Genomic DNA, 12,192 nt, shown 5'->3' with positions numbered 1-12,192 from the left:
TGCCACCTGAAATAATTCAAAAGCACATAAGATTATGTGGCACTGAGCCCAATGAATTAGCTAAATCTAGGAAAACAACATAAAGATACATTCCCTCTTTGTTTGCTGTCTGAATCCGATACCAGAACATACTGCTATGCACCAAACAACCAGCAAAGACAGACCCCTTGCCATTTATACTAAAATATCCATAAATTTGTTTGTTTTTAGGTAAGCAGCCAGTCTCTGTGCTAACACAGTAAAGAAAAGGGTCAGACAGGCCAAAACTGTTCTACACCTAAAGCATCATTTTCCTTAGGGATAAGGATACCCTATCCCCACCGAATCTAAACCATTCCTTACAGAAGAGGAATATCAATTGCAAATAGAACAAACTTTCAAACCTATCAATGCTCTACTTAAGCACATACTGAGTCAGTCTATTAACTCTGCACCTCTATGTACAATATTCACTTAAATGTCTTTAAAAAACAAAATCAAATGAAAGCCCACCTCCTTATTTCAGAATTCCTTAAAGCTCATTTTAATGCTTCATATTCATGGAATAATTTAAGTGATAAATTGAAAGAGGATGACCTTGTGTCATTGTCCATTTAAATGATTAATTGCACTTGTTTTTTGCATTATATTATTTTATGCATCATTATATGTCGGTCCTTTGTACAGTATTCAAGGACTCACCCTCTGGTCAGTTTGAGACCACAGATAAAACAACATTGTACTAAACATGCCTTTTATTGTTATTCTACAACAAAAAAATTCCTCTTCATTTAACCTAGCCATGGCAGTGAACATGCATTCTTGTATTCACTGCCCCTAGTGCACTTGTATGGTGCAGCAGGCATCCATGTGTGTGTGTGTGTGTGTGTGTGTGTGTGTATATATATATATATATATATATATATATATATATATATATATATATATGTGAGAGAGAGATCCTACAAGCACCGAAGCACACACAGCACCGAAATTATGAAGATGTTTATTTTTCACTTTAATTTTTTTGAGTGTGAGTCAGGAGTCATTAATGCTGAGTTAAAAGTCCAGTCTTACCCGAAGTCCAGTCACTAACTCAAGTGCCCATCTCTGGCATGTTTTGTGTGAGGCAATCGTAGTGCATTCATTTCAACTTAAGTCTATAAGCTAATTCTGATTAAAAGCAACTAAGCTTCATCCAAGCTACTCGAAAGTAGCTAGCTACACTACAAGAAACTGAAAGAAATACATTACAGCTGTCACATGGAACAATATTAAATATGAATTTATTTTATTCTTACATCAAATTAAGAGCCCAATGTTAAAAGTAATACAAAAACCATATACATCTTTAAACCATTGAGAATCACTCTCCAAAGCTTTAACCATTAATATGAGAAAGTTTGCAATAAACTGCACTAGGGCTGTCCAGAATACCATTTTTAAGGCTTTAGAGAATTTGGTGCTTCAGTCGTAATACTCGCTGACTCATATAAACAAGTTAATAAAAGCTTTACTGAGGTGCTATAACTCAAGGTTTAAAGTGGACAAAGTGAACTGTAGCTTCACCACACTTCATTGTAACTAGAATGTTGTAGCATTTTCAGCTGTTTAAGACTTCATTCAGGACTTGAATTGATGAGGCTGAATACAGGTGTAGTAGAGAATTGCCTTTATCTATAGCCATATTTATATTAAAAAAATCAGAATTTTAAAATTAAAAAACGGATACCTACCCAACAAACATGTATCTGAATAGTCAGAATTTCAGTGCCAGCCCTAAAATGCATAAAAGATTCTCTAGTGTTGAATAATTCTTACAGTAATTTGGTGTGTATTGTAAGTGTACAGTACATTTTATCATGGAAAGACTCATTGTCATCTTTTCTGCTTAGACAATTTCAGGATCGTGGTATTGTACAGAGACTGAAAAAAAATAAATGACAAGAAAAGACCACATTTTAGATGCTGTCAGCTGGCAGTTATCTAGTTAAACAGTCCATTTTGATGCTAACGTTCTGAGACATTCTGCTGAGCTTCGAATCAGCTAAGAAAAGTTGCCTATGCATCTTGTGTCATGCTTAAGCCTGTGAGGTCACATTTACATTTTTGCAAATTTCACCTACTTAAAAACTGTAATCCCATAATGATACATATCAGCACAAACTCAGCAACAATAATTTCAGAGCAGTAGGAATGTCAGTAATCTACTGGAAATGAACTAGAAACATACTTTCTCAAAACCTTTTTTAAATGTGCAGATGTATTGTGATAAACACATAGCAAATATTTATAAAGTATTTTTTAACTCTTTTTTAAACATGGATGATGGCTACACACTAGTGTTTACAGTTTTGATATGTGATGTTTTATTATTATTACTGTATTGTATCAAATCTGATATGACATTTTCCAACAGTAGCTCATACATTGAATATTCATGAGATAGGTTAGAATACCCAGGTAAGTGTTCCCCTCCCCTTGTCAAAAGGGCTTCAGTTTGCATGTTATTTTACCATTTAAGTATATCAGTCATTTACATATAAGAGTATGCATTACATAGGCTATATCAGAAAGACCAACAGCCACAGTAAGGTTAGTATATTATTTATGTGTCTGAAACTGTTCCAATTATTATTATTATTATTATTATTATTATTATTATTATTATCTCTATTACTGTTCATTTTAGCTTATGCTGCATTCAAAGTGTGCCAAATATATTTACAAGATGAGAGCTTATGGATGGTACAGAAAAGGCAAAGCTGTATTTATTAGCATTTATTTCCATGATTGAATCCTTTGGTTTTAACTGCTTCTATTTTAGTTATTTAGCAATGACACTGACTGCTCTGGAGCTACAAAAGCATTAATAGGAGTTTCCAGGGAGTGCTTGAAGGACCTCTGCACAGCTGAATGAGCAAACAACTGAATGTTTGTAGGCTGCCATGAAATGTTTCAGAAAGCATGAGCAATAGGTTTACCCTCAGCTTCAGGAATTGCATTATTGATATATGCTACTGAGCTACCTAGCGAAAGGTAATTAGCACCAAAAACATGAGTCAAACAGATTTTACACACTCATCATCTTGACGTGCCAAGATCAGTGTTAAATCTCAGCCACGTTTAAATGTTTGGAAGAATAAAATAGGTGTTTCCAGCCCCTTGTGTGGGATCATAATCCTCCAGTAAGAGCGGCCGGATTACCCTGCTGTAATGTGAATTGCTGAACTTGTGAACAGGAGGAAAATCCAGACGTGCCCTACAGAGGCAAATTTCTATTTTATTTTCTTTTGTCTATCTATATTACAAGCTGAACATGACGTGTTCACCTCAATCAATCAAATTATTATAAGTGCTTTTCACAACAGAATGTCATTACAAAGCAGCTTTACTGAGATCCAAATCCAAGGCTCCTATGAACAAGCCACGGGCAACAGTGGTAGGGAAAAAACCCCTTAGGACACTAGGAAAAAATTTAGAGAGGAACCAAGACTCAGAAGACCAGAAGACTAGACCCATCCTTGTCTGGCTGTCACTGCCCGATAACGCTTAGAGACACTATGCTCTTTCTGGAGTTCAAGCCCATGGATGCCTTCACGGTTTGCACTGAACGACGTTTGTGGAAAAGGACTATGAGCACTCCAGAGACAAGATATAACAGTCACGTGACTGTCTGTGTGTCTGTCTCCCTCTGTCTCTCTCACACAGCTTTTTTAAAAGTCTGTCATACACTGAACACGGTGCATCCTTTTCACATTCAATTGTAGTGGTGGAAGGTTGAGAAGGGAGTGTGAGACACAGTGAATGAAAGAAAATCCTAGAAAAAGCAATGAACTGATGGCAGTGCCGTGAAATGAACAGTCAGTGAGACACTGTAATTAATGTATACATGGTTAAGGTGACAGATGATTTGAACTACACTGTCTTTATTGAGCTGCTGGACAACCAGGTTTTGCCTTTTGCCCATCATCTTACAAAGAAACTTATCCCTATGCCTAAATTCTAAGATGACAATTCTCACATTTACAGGGATGCAAATGTGATTGACTGGCATCATTAAAATTCAGGAGTCTGCAAAATCCCCAGGTTTAAATCCTCTTGGATATATGTGGGACTACCTGGAACAATGAGTAAAATGCAAGGGAAAGCATCCATAGAATCTGGCAGCACTGCACAATTCTTTGATGCAATAGGGGCTGAACACTGATATTGCCTACATACAGAAACTTGTCCAGTCCATGCTAAACTGAATCGCAGCTGTTATTCATGCTTGTGCAGGTATTAAACACTAATAAGCATGTTTAAAAAACAGCTTACTAATGCTTTGTCCAGTAAGCTTATAAATTAAACAAAGATTTAAAAATTTTGAAGTTTTAAATATTAACTTGTTACTCAAGTCGTAGTATTGGAAATGTAAACATCTTTTACGGTGTCCAAACATCATCTGATGCAGTAACTTCATTATTAATCATTACTCAGACTGCAAGCTATTTTTACTGTTATACTAAATCATATACGCACAAAATACATGCAAAACTGGATTTAAATGTATTTAATAAAAAGACCCTAAGATTAAGGCCAAAATCTTGTCAGCCATCTAGCAGAGAGCATAAAGAACCTTTAAAACTATCTACTGTATCACCATAAGAGTTTGCTGTGGGATTTAACTAATGCTATTTCATACTCTTTCACTATGCATGCTAATACAGCCTCTCTGCTCCACAACTGATTGTGGACTCCATAAAGAGCTTAGACAACAAAAATTACCATAGCCCTTTCCTCACCTCGATACCGAATACAGAAAACACAAATTAGCTCACAATTTCCTTGCCTTTCCTATTCTGGTTATTGAAATGCTATATCATTGTATTAAACTGCATCAGACTAATTTCTAATGTCATTCATACCCCTTATATTCTCAGTCAAATGCGGTTTCAAATTAAGGATACTTATGTATGGAGCATCATTAACCTTCTGTTTGTTGTGAATGATTGTATGCTTATTCAAGAGTGGATTTACATTCACTATGCATAAGTGAGGGAAGAATAATGTGGAGTTTGTCTGTGTAGCAATATGGTGTTTGGGATAAGACATTATTCTAGGACACTGGTTAAGAATTAGCAAGTGTCTCTACAATCATGCTCTAATTTGTATTGATATAAAGATGTGCAATAACATTCATTCATTCATTATCTGTAAGCGTTTATCCAGTTCAGGGTCGTGGTGGGTCCAGAGCCTACCTGGAATCATTGGGCACAAGGCAGGAATACACCCTGGTCAACTAACACATTCACTCACATCTATGGACACTTTTGAATCGCCAATCCACCTACCAACGTGTGTTTTTGGATCGTGGGAAGAAACTGGACCACCCAGAGGAAACCCACACGGACACAGGGTGAACATGTCAAACTCCTCACAGACAATCACCCAGAGCAGGACTCGAACCCACAACCTCCAGGTCCCTGGAGCTGTGTGACTGCGACACTTCCTGCTGCGTCACCGTGCCACCAATAACATTCAAAGAAACTTAAATTATAATGCAGTATTTTGAGTACATGTACAATTTACATTCCTTTGTTAATGGGTGGTCCCAACTTTAAAGGAGCTACTTCATAAGCTGTAAACCAGTCAGCATTTCTGTCATGTATTTTTCTATGTGCACAGACACAGATTTTGGAAAGGCAGGACGTACTCTTGAGAGGACCACAGTCCATCACAGGGATTTATGCTCCAATAGTTCTCCCCTAATATCAGTCATTTATGAAGTCATTAGGAAGTAATAAATTAAATAATGCTTCACATATGCCACATGCAGGATGCACACTTCAACTGATCTAATAAGAGTATTTAATCTGGTATGTCACTTTCTACAAGACGTTTACTACACATGAGGTTTATTCTGAGATACTGGTACTACTTATTACACAAGAATACAATTTTTCTTATTTGTTTATTTAAAATGAGGGTTTGATTTATTATTTTTTTTAAATCATGAAAAAAATATAATTATCATCATCATCATTATCAGATATTGCGGTGTGGTGTGATGATTTAAAAATATTGACTGTTAAGACTGTTAGCAGCACCACTCATTAATGTGCCAAACATTTCCTGAACTTCTGACATGGATTAAGACTAGTCCTGGACTAAACTACAGTACCACAACAATGGAAATTGTTTTCAGTCTAGGATTAGGTATAATCTGGGATTCCAAAATTGGGCATATAGTGATTTACCTTCTTAAAACACACCACCGATTTTTACCCAGGAGAGTCTTGCAAATTAGTTGGATCAGGCTTGTTCAAGCAGAGAAAAGACTGAAATACAGGAACAGTCTTCACCATTCATATGTTGAAAAATCCTATAAAATTCTTCTTACTACCTCATAATGAGAAATCTTAGACTTACTGACATTTTTTAAAAACTATTCCCCTTTTTTTGAAGAATCTCTGTTACATTCCTCATGAAATCTTCACTTAAATCTTGCAAAAATACAAAAAGTGCTTTCAATTTGTATTTTAGCTGAAATGGCTGAACAAACTTGGTGATGCATCTCTACAACTATGGCTGTTGTGTCACACATAACAGAGCAAAGTAAAATTGCTTTGATAAAAGCCTTAGTGCGAGCTGTCTGCAAAACTCTGGGGTTCAGAGATTACTCTAATGATGCTACTTCAGGACGTGTCTCAGCAAGCAATTAAAAAACAAAACCGATGTTCAGTTGCATATGTAATTATTACTTATTAGCTTATAATTAGTTGAATCTCTAGCTGATTCTGCTGAATGACAAGCAAGTCATGCACAAAGCAAAAAAACACACACACCAGGTCCGAGGGTTGCTTCCCTGTGAAAGCTGTGTTAAGTAGTGAGGCCTGTAGTTGGCTGAAATTGCACTTGTTACCCAAACGACTCTTTAAACATTAACGAGAGTGTGCTGCTGGGCCTAGTTGCATAAGCCTGCTCAGAGCGTTAGAACCAGCCAATTACAGCAGGAGATTAGCCTAATGGATCAGAGCCACAATATGAGGAAATGTAGTGCTCATTGCACTATGGGGGAAACCCATCTCCCCCTACACATAACTCACACTACACTGAGATATGTGAGCCTGTCACCACTAAGTCAGACTGCATATTAAAGGGGACGTTCAAAAATGATGCCAAAATATGCTAATGTAGAATGTCTTAATATTGTTTGGCGTATTCGAATCTTGTGTGTGGAGCTCAGCACAGCCTCACAGTGCACACCAACACGTGTTGACGATTAAAAAGAAACGTTTCTAAGAAAGCACATTTCAGCTATTGGTGCTGGAGGAATTGAAAAGTTAGGAATTAAGGGAAATAAATCAGGCTCTAAACTGTTTAGAAGCATAGCTGGCCAGCTAACAGGCACTTCTTGTTTAGCACACAACAGCAGATGATTTTCCAACAAACCGAGGCTCAAAACACACATGCAGGTGCATCTCAGTAAATTAGAATATCATCAAAAGTGAAACTCAATAATTTTATAGATTAATTACAAACAGAATGATCTATTTGAAGCATTTATTTCTTCTTTAATGTTGATGATTATGGCTTAAAGCCAATGAAAACCCAAAAAGTCATTAACTGAGAAAATTTGACCAAAGTAAAAAATTTTTTCAATACAGAAATGTTGGTGTTCTGAAAAGTATGTACAGTGTATGCACTCAATACTTGCTCAGGCTGTTATTGCATGAATTACTGCATCAATGCGGTGTGGCATGGAGGCGATCAGTCTGTGGCACATCTGAGGGGTTATGGATGCCCAAGTTGCTTTGATAGTGGCCTTCAACTCGTCTGCGTTGTTGGGTCTGGTGTCTCTCATCATCCTCTTGACAATACCACATAGAGAATCTATAGGTTTATATCAGGTGAGCACAGTGATACTGTGGTTATTAAACCAGGTAGTGGTACATTTGGCAGTGTGGACAGTCTGCATCTCCATAAAGCTTGTCAGAAGAGGAAACATGAAGTGGTAGATGGCTGCGACACCAGCAGTTGACATGGGTCCCCAAACCATCACTGATTGTGGAAACTTCACACTCGACTCAAACAGCTCGGACTGTGCGCCTCACTTCTCTTCTTCCAGACTCTGGGCCTTTGATTTCTAAAATAAATGCAAAATTTAGTTTTGAAAACAAGACTATGGACCCATAAGCAACAGTCCAGTCCTTTTTCTCCTTAGCCCAAATAAGACACTTTGGTGTTGTCTCTGGGTCATGAGTGGGTTGACACAAGGAATGCAAGAGTTGTAGCCCGTGTCCTGGATACGTCTGTGTGCTACGTCTCCAGCAGCAGACCACTCCTGTGAATCTCCTCCAGATTTTCAAGGCTGCGGTTGTCACTGTTGCTTGTGCGCCTTTTTTCTACCACACTTTTTCCTTCCACTCAACTTTCCTTTAATATGCTTGGATAAAGCAGGAGGGTGTCAATGACTGCCTTCTGGACATCTGTCAAATCTACATGATGGTGTAGCTTATTGAACCAGACTAAGAGACCACTTTAAAGACTTAGGAAACCTTTGCAGGTATTTTGATTATTCAAATTTACTGAGATAATGACTTTTGGGTTTTCCTTGTCTGTAAGCCATATTCATCAACATTAAAAGAAATAAATGCCTCAGTTAGTTCACTTTGTTTGTAAAGCATCTATATAATATGAGTTTCATTTGAATTACTGAAATAAACTTTTTGATTATATTTTAATTTATTGAGATATATCCTCATACCTGTGAAAACATTAGAGGGAAGTGTCTTCTGAGTATTTTGTTCATTTTCAGCTTCCTTGCTCTCTCTTTTAACCCAAACTCAGCTCTAAACTCACAAACTGTGCCATGTGCTTTCATAGTGTGACAACAGCAGTCAGTGAGCTCCCTCAGTGCCCTCTCCCTGTGTCTCCCTTATATGCACATACATTTAATTTTGGCCTTGTAACTAATCCACGGAACATAAATTTCACACCCACACACACGTCATAAATACGGCCCTCATTTTGATATACCTTCTACATTTTGGCATACCGTGGTATACATTATACCTCCCAACCCTACTGCCCATAGGACATTTTTGTTGGCTGGGTATTTGGTTGGTGGACTATTCTAGTTCAGCCGTGAAAAAAGTTTAATGTCCACTTACAGAAAAAAGCACTTACGTGAAGTTTATAAATGGATGATGACTACAGAAACAAAGAAGTCAATTTAATGTTATGGCTGATTGGTGGAGGTAACATCACCTAGAACATACATAAACACAACCTGGATTTGAGCAAGGAGCTCCACCTAGTGACCTACTTTACAGGAGAATGAAATAACCTTAAACTTTCAATGGAAGTCAATTACATACATATTATTCGATGTTATTTTTGGAGCTTGTCTATTGGTCCATTCATAATTAAATTTTCACACAATGTGAAGGACAGCTGCAGTGTTCAATGAAGTACAAATCCACAAAAATGGAAATATATGTTTTTAACTGGACAGGGATGATATGTGAACTTTATGCAGTATTATAGGGCATAGATATGTACAGATACGCAAACACAATTTGTCAGTGTACAAAGGTTATTGGCTCATTTTGTGTGCAAGTAATGCATTCAGCCTTTTCCTCCTATTAAACCACAGAGGCAGAGAGAGCTAGAGTGAGAGAGGGAGACAGAGAGGATACCAGTGTTTTATCAATTTCTTTAAAAGATATCAAAGCTCTCCTGTGGGGTGGTTAAGAGGGAAATGTTCCCAGATGTTCTGTGAGATGTGTGTCTGACCATGTAAACATCTGTTACCATGCCTACAAGGGTAGCACACTGCTGGGATTGGGGAGCAAGGGAGATAGAGACACCCCCCAAGAGGAGAGAGAACAGATAGGGGCCCCCTGGACAGCCATAACAAAGAAATGAGTCAGACAGATCCCTGCTACACTAAACTGTGATAGCAACACTGCAAGCATGCATATAATCACCCAAGTGTAGAAGAATGCACACTGAATTTTAATACAAAGCTGTTCTGAATCATTTGTATCACTGGTAAAACTGAAGAAAGTGCTTTTTTTACCAAGCAATTTTATAATACAAAATGAAGGGGAATATATTCACTTGTACTGACACTAGGGCTGTAAAATATAGCTTCAGCATTTTCATCGTAACAACTGCAACAGTCACATCACAGGATTTGCATTCACAAGTTAGATATATTAATATCAAATATCCATCTTTCTGCTGCTTGATACAAAAGGAAAATTCACAGATGTGTTTCTGCATGAATAATCTACAAAAGTAGTCTGACTGACATTTAAGGCTTCTTGAATACAGCTTGCTGTTACTGAGTGACATGTAGGCTCTGAATGCACTGTGAACCATTGATCACTATCAATCTTCATCAGATCTCTTTAGCTTGGATTGATTGATGAGTTTGGATAAATTAATACAGTGGTGCCTAGTCAACTTGTGTATTAAAACGACCTAAGCCCACTCTTCAAAGTCACTTCAGATGAGCAGTCACAGAGACCATCCATCCATATTGCTTATCCGAGTCACAGGGGAAGCAGTCAGAGTAAAGAATCCCAGACCTCCCTCTCACTAGCCATCCTTTCTGTGGGGAAAACCAAGGCATTCCCATTCCAGTTGAGTCATATAATCTCTCTGGGGTGTTCAGGGTCTTCTCAGGGATCTCCTCCCTGTTGAACATGCCTGAAACACCTCAACAGGGAGGCGTCCAAGAGGCATCCAGACAAGATGCTTGAACCACCTCAACTGGCTCTTCTTAATGTGGAGGAGCAGTGGCTAAACTCTTTCCCGGATGTCCAAACTCCTCGCCCTATCTCTAAGGGAGAGTCCATACACCCTGCGGGGAAGTCTCATTTCAGCCACTTGTACCTGCTATCTCATTTTTTCAGTCATAACTTAAATCTCACGACTAAAGACGGGGTGGGATGTAGATAAAGGCTCAGCTCTCTCAACCACAACAGGCCCCTACAGAATCTGCATTATAGCAGATGCCACACAGTTCCACCTGTCAACCTCCCGCTCCATCTTTCACCCACCCGTGAACACGCCGAGATACTTGAACTACTCCACTTGAGGCAGGAACTCCCTTCCAACCTTGAGAGAGAGCACTCCACCCTCAGATCTGGAGGTGCTGATTCTCATCCCTGCCGCTTCACTTTAGTTGCAAACTTGTCCAGCAAGAGCTGAAGATCCCAACTCCATGAAGCCAGTAGGACCATATCATCTGCAAAAAGCAGACATGGAATCCTGGGACCACCAAGCAAGTGACCTTCCGCCACTTGGCTATGCCGAGAAATGATGTCCATAAAAGTTATGCACAGAATCAGTGTCAGTCACAGAGACCAGGAAGCTAAAACCAGCTTACATTCAAGAAAGGAAGGGTTGCACTCAGAAATGTCTTCATTTCTGTCAGAAATTCTATTCATTCCTGTAGTAAAATTGCATTTCCTCATCTCCCAGTGAAAGACCAAGTCTGTCCAAACAGTACACAGTAACACAGTGTACACAGTGGCGCAGCAGGTAGTGTCGCAGTCACACAGCTCCAGGGACCTGGAGGTTGTGGGTTCGCTTCCCGCTCCGGGCGACTGTCTGTGACGAGTTGGTGTGTGTTCTCCCTGTGTCTGCATGGGTTTCCTCCAGGTGCTTCGGTTTCCTCCCACAGTCCAAAAACACACGTTGGTAGGTGGATTGGCGACTCAAAAGTGTTCGTAGGAGTGAATGTGTGTGTGTGTCTGTGTTGCCCTGTAAAGGACTGGCGCCCCCTCCAGGGTGTATTCCTGCCTTGCGCCCAATGATTCCAGGTAGGCTCTGGACCCACCGCGACCCTGAACTGGATAAGTGCTTACAGATAATGAATGAATGAATGAAGTTATATTTGAAAAGCTTTGCATATTTAAGTTGGAACTGAAAATTCTAGTTAGGGTATATCTAAGGAGGTGGCACCAGATGCATCCTAATCCACACTGTTCCAGTGCTGATATTAATCAGAGCTCATGATTCTGTGATTTGGGCACAGTGACTCTCCAATAGTCTCTCTTTGGACTGGCAGCAAAAGAAGCACAGGGTTGGAGCTCTTCTCTAGCAGAGCCTTGTAAGGCTGAAGGAACTCAGAAGTGACCCAGTTCCTATCCACTTTACCTTCCACAACCAGGTTCCACAAGGGTATAGGCCTCCATCTGGGCACGTTCAGAA

The sequence above is a fragment of the Hoplias malabaricus genome, chromosome 11 (assembly GCF_029633855.1).
Source record: "Hoplias malabaricus isolate fHopMal1 chromosome 11, fHopMal1.hap1, whole genome shotgun sequence".
NCBI classification, from domain to species: Eukaryota; Metazoa; Chordata; class Actinopteri; order Characiformes; family Erythrinidae; genus Hoplias; species Hoplias malabaricus.
Note: the sequence above shows the minus strand (reverse complement) of the source record.